Raw genomic sequence first — 12,881 nt, forward strand, 5'->3', positions numbered from 1 at the left:
TTACATGATAAGCATTGGGGTAACTTCTATAACCCGAAAATATAAAGGGAGTGTATTTTTGTTTTTCCAGGATTCATTAATGCAGTCGGTGATTTGAAGAGTGAATTAGGCACTGTTCTAAGTGCTCAGCCTAAAAAGGACAAAGCAGAGAGCTCAGGCAGGGGTGGGGCTGATGTCTTAGCGATGACTTCAGACTCCAGTCCTCTCTGAGTGCCGGTCTTGTAATGCAGACCACACTGCGGAGAAAGGATTTTCATGTACTGTAAACTTAAAGTCAGAAAAAAATGTTAAGTCACCTTAGGAGGAGAAGAGATACTGAAAAATAGTCTAAAATGTAATGGATATTTTAGTTATGAAATTAAGTTTGTCCTGAAAATATGGAAGTCCAACTCTTGTTATCACAATGTACAATAAGACACACACACACACTTACACACACACACACACACAGAGAGAGAGAGAGAGAGAGAGAGAATTTGCAAATATACTTTCTACTTCTGAATCTAAATCTTCCACAAAATATCAGCTAAAGAGCATAGGCAGAGGGTAGGTACGTGCTTCTTACTTCTCATCATTGGGCTTCACAGTCACTACACTGACTGAACTGAAAAAAATGCTAGGTAGAGAAGCTCTTCAGATCACCAACTGCCCATTTGAATTGTGTTCTCTGCTGATGTTGTGTAAGACTGGAAAAATCCTCTGGGTTCTTGCTCTTGTCAAGAGCAAGAGGAGCCAGAGAACCAAGGGTCACGCAAATTAGTTGGTATCCTGATGAGAAGAGCACACTCTACAACAGCAGGTCTCAAGCCTACCACACTCTAATCCCTCTTTCTCCAACAAGTTCATTGTAGTGTAATTCTGAGTGTGATAAAATGGATAGATAACACAATTCACTTCATGCATAGTTTTTCTGTAACAGATTTTCTGTAATACTCCAAATAATAATAATATACAAATTGGTAAAGAAGAAAGTTTCTATATACTACCTGTATCACTATGTATAAAATTACATATATGATGGTGGCCTGGCCAACGTATACATAGAATCATGCATAGTACATCCACTAGGAATAAAAATAGATTGAAGATGTATCATGGTTACATATCACAACAATTCAGCTTTCCAAAGTGTTTAAATCATAATTGCATTCTGGTTATATGCCTGGAATTACAATGTATATTAAAGCTACAACCAACCAACCAACCAACCAAAACACAATTATACCTATAGGCAAAATGTAGTCAGGTTCTCAGATTAGATGATGACGAGCAGTCTCTCAGAAACATGAATGTCAAGACATCTGAAAGTTCTGTGAGATGCAGGACATGTTTTAATTGAGTGGAACTGCCCTGCCTGCTGTAATACATTCTATTTTAGCTCCTAATTTCACTCACCCCATTACAATAGCAAAGCTTTTCTCCTGGTCCCTCACACTTGCAAAGTCTGTGGCAGATGGCACTTGTCCATGGTCTACCATTTTTAAGCTAGCTGAACACTGTCCTGGAGATGGGACCAGCTCAGGATTTCATTTAAATCCAGATGTGTGCTTAGTCAATCAGATCTATTTAAAGCACTGGGTTTGCAATAGGTATTTTCCGTCAATATCTGTAAGGAAGAGAAGTTTGACTAAAGACTTCCACTTCCAGGAATGCATTCCACTGATTATGTCTGCACATATTCTATAAACAGTTGCATGATAGGAGAATAGGGTAGAACTTTGATTTAAATGTCTACAGTTGCTTTTCTTTATAACAAGCATATTTTAATGTTTCTTGTTCTAAATGTTACACTTACTCAATAAAAACTAATAAAAGCGACACCCGCGGATCCCGGCCCGCAGCAGCTCTCTGCTCCCAGACCCGGTGAGAGAGAGACCCAACCGCCTGGTCAGGTGGGCACTCCTGAGGCGGCAGAGCAGAAGAGACCACCAACTCTGCTCACCCCTGCCCACATCCCTGGCCCAAGAGGAAACTGTATAAGGCCTCTGGGCTCCCGTGGGGGAGGGCCCAGGAGCGGCAGGACCCCTGCCTGAGACACCGCAGGAACCTGAATGAAACAGACCGGATAAACAGTTCTCTGCACCCAAATCCCGTGGGAGGGAGAGCTAAACCTTCAGAGAGGCAGACAAGCCTGGGAAACCAGAAGAGACTGCTCCCTGCACACACATCTCGGATGCCAGAGGAAAAAGCCAAAGACCATCTGGAACCCTGGTGCACTGAAGCTCCCGGAAGGGGCGGCACAGGTCTTCCTGGTTGCTGCCTCTGCAGAGAGCCCGTGGGCAGCACCCCATGAGCGAACTTGAGCTTCAGGACCACAGGTAAGACCAAATTTTCTGCTGCAAGAAAGCTGCCTGGTGAACTCAAGACACAGGCCCACAGGAACAGCTGAAGACCTGTAGAGAGGAAAAACTACATGCCCGAAAGCAGAACACTCTGTCCCCATAACTGACTGAAAGAGAGGAAAACAGGTCTACAGCACTCCTGACACACAGGCTTATAGGACAGTCTAGCCACTGTCAGAAATAGCAGAACAAAGTAACACTAGAGATAATCTGATGGCGAGAGGCAAGCGCAGGAACACAAGCAACAGAAACCAAGACTACATGGCACCATCGGAGCCCAATTCTCCCATCAAAACAAACATGGAATATCCAAACACACCAGAAAAGCAAGATCTATTTTCAAAATCATATTTGATCATGATGCTGGAGGACTTCAAGAAAGACATGAAGAACTCCCTTAGAGAACAAGTAGAAGCCTACAGAGAGGAATCGCAAAAATGCCTGAAAGAATCGCAAAAATCCATGAAAGAATTCCAGGAAAACATAAATAAACAAGTAGAAGCCCATAGAGAGGAGACACAAAAATCCCTGAAAGAATTCTAGGAAAACATAAATAAACAAGTAGAAGCCCATAGAGAGGAGACACAAAAATCCCTGAAAGAATTCCAGGAAAACACAATCAAACAGTTGAAGGAATTAAAAATGGAAATAGAAGCAATCAAGAAAGAACACATGGAAACAACACTGGTTATAGAAAACCAAAAGAAGAGACAAGGAGCTGTAGATACAAGCTTCACCAACAGAATACAAGAGATGGAAGAGAGAATCTCAGGAGCAGAAGATTCCATAGAAATCATTGACTCAACTGTCAAAGATAATGTAAAGCAGAAAAAGCTACTGGTCCAAAACATACAGGAAATCCAGGACTCAATGAGAAGATCAAACCTAAGGATAATAGGTATAGAAGAGAGTGAAGACTCCCAGCTCAAAGGACCAGTAAATATCTTCAACAAAATCATAGAAGAAAACTTCCCTAACCTAAAAAAAGAGATACCCATAGACATACAAGAAGCCTACAGAACTCCAAATAGATTGGACCAGAAAAGAAACACCTCCCGTCACATAATAGTCAAAACACCAAACGCACAAAATAAAGAAAGAATATTAAAAGCAGTAAGGGAAAAAGGTCAAGTACCATATAAAGGGAGACCTATCAGAATCACACCAGACTTCTCGCCAGAAACTATGAAGGCCAGAAGATCCTGGACTGATGTCATACAGACCCTAGGAGAACACAAATGCCAGCCCAGGTTACTGTATCCAGCAAAACTCTCAATTAACATTGATGGAGAAACCAAGATATTCCATGACAAAACCAAATTTACACAATATCTTTCTACAAATCCAGCACTACAAAGGATAATAAATGGTAAAGCCCAACATAAGGAGGCAAGCTATACCCTAGAAGAAGCAAGAAACTAATCGTCTTGGCAACAAAACAAAGAGAATGAAAGCACACAAACATAACCTCACATCCAAATATGAATATAAAGGGAAGCAATAATCACTATTCCTTAATATCTCTCAATATCAATGGCCTCAACTCCCCAATAAAAAGACATAGATTAACAAACTGGATACGCAACGAGGACCCTGCATTCTGCTGCCTACAGGAAACACACCTCAGAGACAAAGACAGACACTACCTCAGAGTGAAAGGCTGGAAAACAACTTTCCAAGCAAATGGTCAGAAGAAGCAAGCTGGAGTAGCCATTCTAATATCAAATAAAATCAATTTCCAACTAAAAGTCATCAAAAAAGATAAGGAAGGACACTTCATATTCATCAAAGGAAAAATCCACCAAGATGAACTCTCAATCCTAAATATCTATGCCCCAAATACAAGGGCACCTACATACGTAAAAGAAACCTTACTAAAGCTCAAAACACACATTGCACCTCACACAATAATAGTGGGAGATTTCAACACACCACTCTCATCAATGGACAGATCACGGAAACAGAAATTAAACAGTGATGTCGACAGACTAAGAGAAGTCATGAGCCAAAGGGACTTAACGGATATTTATAGAACATTCTATCCTAAAGCAAAAGGATATACCTTCTTCTCAGCTCCTCATGGTACTTTCTCCAAAATTGACCATATAATTGGTCAAAAAACGGGCCTCAACAGGTACAGAAAGATAGAAATAATCCCATGCGTGCTATCGGACCACCACGGCCTAAAACTGGTCTTCAATAACAATAAGGGAAGAATGCCCACATATACGTGGAAATTGAACAATGCTCTACTCAATGATAACCTGGTCAAGGAAGAAATAAAGAAAGAAATTAAAAACTTTTTAGAATTTAATGAAAATGAAGATACAACATACCCAAACTTATGGGACACAATGAAAGCTGTGCTAAGAGGAAAACTCATAGCACTGAGTGCCTGCAGAAAGAAACAGGAAAGAGCATATGTCAGCAGCTTGACAGCACACCTAAAAGCTCTAGAACAAAAAGAAGCAAATACACCCAGGAGGAGTAGAAGGCAGGAAATAATCAAACTCAGAGCTGAAATCAACCAAGTAGAAACAAAAAGGACCATAGAAAGAATCAACAGAACCAAAAGTTGGTTCTTTGAGAAAATCAACAAGATAGATAAACCCTTAGCCAGACTAACGAGAGGACACAGAGAGTGCGTCCAAATTAACAAAATCAAAAATGAAAAGGGAGACATAACTACAGATTCAGAGGAAATTCAAAAAATCATCAGATCTTACTATAAAAACCTATATTCAACAAAATTTGAAAATCTTCAGGAAATGGACAATTTCCTAGACAGATACCAGGTATCGAAGTTAAATCAGGAACAGATAAACCAGTTAAACAACCCCATAACTCCTAAGGAAATAGAAGCAGTCATTAAAGGTCTCCCAACCAAAAAGAGCCCAGGTCCAGACGGGTTTAATGCACAATTCTATCAAACCTTCATAGAAGACCTCATACCAATATTATCCAAACTATTCCACAAAATTGAAACAGATGGAGCACTACCGAATTCCTTCTATGAAGCCACAATTACTCTTATACCTAAACCACACAAAGACACAACAAAGAAAGAGAACTTCAGACCAATTTCCCTTATAAATATCGACGCAAAAATACTCAATAAAATTCTGGCAAACCGAATTCAAGAGCACATCAAAACAATCATCCACCATGATCAAGTAGGTTTCATCCCAGGCATGCAGGGATTGTTTAATATAAGGAAAACCATCAACGTGATCCATTATATAAACAAACTGAAAGAACAAAACCACATGATCATTTCATTAGATGCTGAGAAAGCATTTGACAAAATTAAACACCCCTTCATGATAAAAGTCCTGGAAAGAATAGGAATTCAAGGCCCATACCTAAACATAGTAAAAGCCATATACAGCAAACCAGTTGCTAACATTAAACTAAATGGAGAGAAACTTGAAGCAATCCCACTAAAATCAGGGACTAGACAAGGCTGCCCACTCTCTCCCTACTTATTCAATATAGTTCTTGAAGTTCTAGCCAGAGCAATCAGACAACAAAAGGAGATCAAGGGGATACAGATCGGAAAAGAAGAGGTCAAAATATCACTATTTGCAGATGACATGATAGTATATTTAAGTGATCCCAAAAGTTCCACCAGAGAACTACTAAAGCTGATAAACAACTTCAGCAAAGTGGCTGGGTAAAAAATTAACTCAAATAAATCAGTTGCCTTCCTCTATACAAAAGAGAAACAAGCCGAGAAAGAAATTAGGGAAACGACACCCTTCATAATAGACCCAAATAATATAAAGCACCTCGGTGTGACTTTAACCAAGCAAGTAAAAGATCTGTACAATAAGAACTTCAAGACACTGAGGAAAGAAATTGAAGAAGACCTCAGAAGATGGAAAGATCTCCCATGCTCATGGATTGGCAGGATTAATATAGTAAAAATGGCCATTTTACCAAAAGCAATCTACAGATTCAATGCAATCCCCATCAAAATACTAATCCAATTCTTCAAAGAGTTAGACAGAACAATTTGCAAATTCATCTGGAATAACAAAAAACCCAGGATAGCTAAAGCTATCCTCAACAATAAAAGGACTTCAGGGGGAATCACTATCCCTGAACTCAAGCAGTATTACAGAGCAATAGTGATAAAAACTGCATGGTATTGGTACAGAGACAGACAGATAGACCAATGGAATAGAATTGAAGACCCAGAAATGAACCCACACACCTATGGTCACTTGATTTTTGACAAAGGAGCCAAAACCATCCAATGGAAAAAAGATAGCATTTTCAGCAAATGGTGCTGGTTCAACTGGAGGGCAACATGTAGAAGAATGCAGATCGATCCATGCTTATCACCCTGTACAAAGCTTAAGTCCAAGTGGATCAAGGACCTCCACATCAAACCAGACACACTCAAACTAATACAAGAAAAACTAGGGAAGCATCTGGAAAACATAGGCACTGGAAAAAATTTCCTGAACAAAACACCAATGGCTTATGCTCTAAGATCAAGAATCGACAAATGGGATCTCATAAAACTGCAAAGCTTCTGTAAGGCAAAGGACACTGTGGTTAGGACAAAACAGCAACCAACAGATTGGGAAAAGATCTTTACCAATCCTACAACAGATAGAGGCCTTATATCCAAAATATACAAAGAACTCAAGAAGTTAGACCGCAGGGAAACAAATAACCCTATTTAAAAATGGGGTTCAGAGCTAAACAAAGAATTCACAGCTGAGGAATGCCGAATGGCTGAGAAACACCTAAAGAAATGTTCAACATCTTTAGTCATAAGGGAAATGCAAATCAAAACAACCCTGAGATTTCACCTCACACCAGTGAGAATGGCTAAGATCAAAAACTCAGGTGACAGCAGATGCTGGCGAGGATGTGGAGAAAGAGGAACACTCCTCCATTGTTGGTGGGATTGCAGACTGGTAAAACCATTCTGGAAATCAGTCTGGAGGTTCCTCAGAAAATTGGACATTGAACTGCCTGAGGATCCAGCTATACCTCTCTTGGGCATATACCCAAAAGATGCCTCAACATATAAAAGAGACACGTGCTCCACTATGTTCATCGCAGCCTTATTTATAATAGCCAGAAGCTGGAAAGAACCCAGATGCCCTTCAACAGAGGAATGGATACAGAAAATGTGGTACATCTACACAATGGAATATTACTCAGCTATCAAAAACAATGACTTTATGAAATTCGTAGGCAAATGGTTGGAACTGGAAAATATCATCCTGAGTGAGCTAACCCAATCACAGAAAGACATACATGGTATGCACTCATTGATAAGTGGCTATTAGCCCAAATGCTTGAATTACCCTAGATCCCTAGAACAAACGAAACTCAAGACGGATGATCAAAATGTGAATGCTTCACTCCTTCTTTAAATGAGGAAAAAGAATACCCTTGGCAGGGAAGGGAGAGGCAAAGATTAAAACAGAGACTGAAGGAACACCCATTCAGAGCCTGCCCCACATGTGGCCCATACATATACAGCCACCCAATTAGACAAGATGGATGAAGCAAAGAAGTGCAGACCGACAGGAGCCGGATGTAGATCGCTCCTGAGAGACACAGCCAGAATACAGCAAATACAGAGGCGAATGCCAGCAGCAAACCACTGAACTGAGAATAGGTCCCCTGTTGAAGGAATCAGAGAAAGAACTGGAAGAGCTTGAAGGGGCTCGAGACCCCAAAAGTACAACAATGCCAAGCAACCAGAGCTTCCAGGGACTAAGCCACTACCTAAAGACTATACATGGACTGACCCTGGACTCTGACCCCATAGGTAGCAATGAATATCCTAGTAAGAGCACCAGTGGAAGGGGAAGCCCTGGGTCCTGCTAAGACTGAACCCCCAGTGAACTAGACTATGGGGGGAGGGCGGCAATGGGGGGAGGGTTGGGAGGGGAACACCCATAAGGAAGGGGAGGGGGGAGGGGGATGTTTGTCCGGAAACCGGGAAAGGGAATAACACTCGAAATGTATATAAGAAATACTCAAGTTAATAAAAAAAGAAAAGAAAAAAAAAACTAATAAAAGCCTTAAAGATGACATCGATGACTTGAATTTTAAGCTCGGTGTATTGTTGCCATGACACTGAACTTGCCATCTTGACATCATATTATCTGTGAACCACTTTAGAAAGGAAAATGTTAAATATTCTGTCTGTGTCAGCATATTCAAGCTTTCAGGCCATTTCCTACACTCATCCATATCTTTGAAATATTTTTGGGCAGAAATGAATTAACCAGAGGTTTTCCCTCTCTAAATGTGCGGGGAATTATTTAAAGTCAGACCTTCATGACTGTCTGCAAGAGTCCACACCACCATTGCTTCATATCATGCAAGGCGTCAGGTCAAAGATTTCACACACCAACCTAAGCTCTTTTTCAGCATTTGAGAGGCACATGAGATAAATATTCTGGAAATCCTACCTTCTTGTTTTCCTCCTGTTTCTTCTTTTTTCTTTTTTTCTTCTCTTTTTCCTTCCCCCTCTCCATAGAAGTAAAAGGTACTGGGAAAGGGAAGAGGACTTTCTCTGGAGAATGCAGAGGAGGGTAGAAATCAGAGCACTGAGGGCATAGTTGTAACACTGTACGACAGAAAATCTGAGACTCAAAGATTTTCTAAAATGACATTTGGCAATGGTCCATTTTCCCCATGTGCTCTCTTATAACTTTCACACTAAGAAACTGTCACCTCAATTTTTTCTACATGAGATCTTATTGGAGAAATTATGACTATCTTCTAAATTGATTTAGGCACTGAACTTTTATATTTAAGCCATCTTTCCAATACCTGGGAACCATATACAATACAAAAAGGAAGTTGCCATCATTTAACTCAATTCTCATACAGACATATAAGTTGTGCAGTCTTAAATACTAAGTATTCAGCTTTGAGAAATGTATTTTAAGAAGTAATCGATCACATGCCTTCTTGATTTTTATGAGCAAGCTACGTCCCCTTGAGTTGAAAACTTAGCATTCAGTAGGCAATAGTCTGTAGCATAGCACATAATAGCAATAACCATAGACGGATGGGCACTCAGAGAAAGGGGAGGATGCCATAGCCTCACAAGGTAGAGGGGCAAGGCAATATTTCTCAATCTGTTCTACAAAAGCAGGGCCACCATGACCGACTCCACAGACATTCTTGCTTTTTAATGTCCCTACCTTGAGCGTTAGCTCTTAAGACGTGGACTTTGAGAGACATTATCAATGACACCATAATAATCGTTTTCCCCACCCTGAGGAGTGATACCCCTTGGGCCATAAACTGATACTCCTTTCCATATATTTAGCCAACTGTTAAATACAGCCCATATTGTTGCCGAAGAGTTGATTATTCATACATCACAACCTCTTCTTTGGTCTTCATAAAAGTCACCCCAGCTCAAAGAGTCACAATTTATTTTTTGTTCTTTCTTGAAGTAAGCACAATAATTAAAATAGCCTGTGTGATTTCTTTTCCAAGAAGAAATCACTCGACAGTTAAGAATTTCCCCAGAGTTCTTTCCCAATGATTCCTGTGTTTATTATATTACTCAACACTGTCAGTGACAATAAGGGAAGCAGGGAAGATTAGTGTGAGCTCTACCTCTTCGAAAAGATAGGTCTGTACATGGTGAGCAAAAGTCTGGGCCATCATCAGCACAGAGAAGGTGTAGAATATCCTGAATTTCACCTACCTCTGCCTAAATTTATAGTTTTTTAAACAAAAACTTAAGGCAACCATTTTTATATCTAGTCCTTCATAAGGCCTGAACTAGAACTGTTTTCTTTAATGACAGATAAACTAGACAAAGCAATGTAATCACACACACCATTGGCTTTTGCAAATTCTCAATTTTTACTGAGAGCCCAAGTTCCAGATACCAGATTGGGGAGGGGGGGGTGCTAGATCTGTTACTGCATGTACTCCTTTTTGCTCAAGACAGTCGTTGTCTTCTCTTTTTTAGGTTTCTACTCAAAATTGTAAAAACAAAATGAAGAAACAAAGAAATCACAAAGAACACGAGTGTGGTGGTTTGAATGAGATCAGCCTCCATAGATGCTTAGGTTTGAAGACTCATTCCTCGTTTGGTGGAACTGTTTGGGGAGGACTAGGAGGCATGGCCTTGTTGGAGGAGGTGCGTCACTGGCAGCTGGAATTGAGGTTTCAGAAGCTCACAGCAGTCCTGCTGTCTCTTCTTCTGCCTCATGACTGTGTTTCAGGTGGTAAACTCTCCACCATTGCTCGGTGCGCCACCTGGTTGCCTGACACCATGCTTCCTGCCATGTCCACCGTGCCTTGGAAATCTAAAGCCCCAAATAAACTCTTCCTTTTTAACGCGTTGCCTTGGTGTCTTACTACAACAATAGAAAAGTAACTAAGACAGTCTATTCAAGGAGGACTATGCATGACTAAGAAGTGTCTGTCTTCACTACCGGCTATAGTTTGCTGTTTTGACAGTGCTATCCTGCTGCTTATCCCAAGATTTTAGACTATAAATATTTAGATATATTTTTTTAGTCTTTTTAATTATAGAGTTTTGCTGACAGGTTTGTACTCATTTTATCAAGGGGAATAAAGGCTGTATTTACCTGGTTCCTTGCTGCTATATTTTTACACCCTTTGCTTGTTTATTCTGTTAGAACATGCTTCTCACACGGTTCGAAGGTACGGATGCTCCATCTCCTCATTACTGATCTTCTGCCTGGCAACAAAACCACAACAGAACACATTAGCAAAAGAAAATGCCTTCCTGTCATTTCTTGGCTTTCCTTGCCACTGCTCATCTGGTGTGTTAATGAAAGAAGGTGAGAAGGCGAAAAGGAAAGAAAAAAAATTTTCCCTAAGTAACACGGGTTTAGTTGTATGGAAAGATCACCAAGAAGCCACAGCTACAGTCTCCGCATCTAATAGAGTATCCTGAGGTGAAGGAGGTCCTCATCCTTCCTTCTCCATTCCTTCTTTTCTTTCCTGTCTCAGCCTGACGACCAGCTTCCCCATTGAAGGCAGCCTCAGGATGCAAACACCTTCTGATGGTGGCACGACCAAGAGCCTCCTGTTTCAGCAGCAGTTCGTGGTTCTGAGGCGCAGGCAGAGTCGATGTGGGTGGTTCTTTAGCCTGCCACATCACTGGCAGAACATGACACACCAGCAGGCATTTCAGACCGCACACTGCAGCTGCTAGAGCCTGGACTGCAGGGCTGCAGGCCTCCACGCAAGGCAGAGCCACTGCTGCGATACAAAACGCTTTAACACTTCCGAGGAGAGACAGCAACAGCTGGTGGAATTCTAAAGCTACCCTCTGAATTAAAATGAAATCCTGTCACCAGATCATTCCCTAAATATCTTTAATCATCCAGCATTCCAGCCCTATGTGAACGATTATCACCCCGCACACACCGAATTGACGTGGGGGCCAAACTTGGGCCCCAAACCCCAAACTCTAAAAGATGGTGGTGCTTTTGCTTTGCAGTCCCCGAATAAGGGGACCGCTGTCCATCACCTTGGAAGTGGAGGGGAGGCGTCTGGTGAGCCACAGCAAGTTGAAGGAGAAACCTCCATGTGTGTCCTCTTTGGGATCCACGGTTGTGTCAGAGACAGCCATTGCTTCTTGAATGCTCTGTGCCTAGTGTAAGTAGGAGCACATGGACTGTTGCAAATTGAGATCTTTCTTTGAAGTTTAAATATGCCACTTTAACTGTGTTCTCATCTTCTACATCCCACTGAATGAATAACCCAAATTACACAGAACAGCGGCAAATTGGCTCATCATAGCCCTGTTATAATTTTAAAAGAATAAAAGATCTGAAAAGCCAGAAAGCCTGAAGGAAGTAGTGACGCCTGCTAAGGAGTTGACAGGTCTTTCCTCAGAAGGACATGGGTTCTACATTCAACCTTGGTTTGTAGAGATCAAGGACCATTTACATTTCGCGTCATGTTTACACGTGTCCTTAGCGTAGTGTCCCTAATAGGAATGCTGACAGCTTTGCCTTTGCCGTCCCTGCTGTCTCCTCTGGGAGCACAGGACACACTCAGGGCGCGTGGGCTGTAAATCATTTCCTCCCATATAAAAGGGATCTCTGCAAACTGAAGTCCGAGGCATCAGAGAATACCTGGCCTTTCCCTGGTCAGATGCTTGCCTCTCTTTTGGCTTCCCAACTCAGAAGGAAACAGAACAGCTCACTACTGCCTGGCTGATGAGCTTGGGGCAGACAGAACTTGAAAAACACATATGCACACCCCCCCCCCCCAAGAAGAGCACTTTCCAAACACCGTGATTCTCTCCATTTTAACAGAGCATCCCTTTGTGGTAATAAAACACCAGGTCACAAGTCAACGTTTGATTCCATTATCGAATGTTATCTTTAAACTCTGAATACAGTTGGTACAATTTACCAGCTGTCAGACTCTAGGCCTCTCATTCTGAACAGAAGAATAACTAACTAAACAGTAATAGCTTCTGTAATCTCTCTCTGATTAGATTAATACTAATGGTTCCCATCTACAGATCACTTCAGCCAGCCAACCAACAGA

General features: G+C 41.2%; 1 long non-coding RNA gene across 3 annotated transcripts in view; it reads right to left on the reverse strand.

Moving 5' to 3' along the window:
* The window catches only part of LOC120102853 (uncharacterized), a 38,095-nt gene that overhangs the window by 22,438 nt on the left and 2,776 nt on the right, over window positions 1-12,881 (reverse strand). For 2 of the 3 annotated variants that reach the window (XR_005504708.2, XR_005504707.2), the window contains exons 2-3: window positions 10,940-11,052; window positions 8,789-8,892 (exon numbers count right to left, since the gene is read on the reverse strand). This is a non-coding gene — a long non-coding RNA (uncharacterized LOC120102853). Of the gene's footprint in view, window positions 1-8,788; window positions 8,893-10,939; window positions 11,053-11,226; window position 12,881 lie in introns of those variants that run through there. The other variant, XR_010051778.1, reaches the window with a different exon arrangement.

Source organism: Rattus norvegicus, chromosome 5 (assembly GCF_036323735.1).
Source record: "Rattus norvegicus strain BN/NHsdMcwi chromosome 5, GRCr8, whole genome shotgun sequence".
Lineage (NCBI taxonomy): Eukaryota > Metazoa > Chordata > Mammalia > Rodentia > Muridae > Rattus > Rattus norvegicus.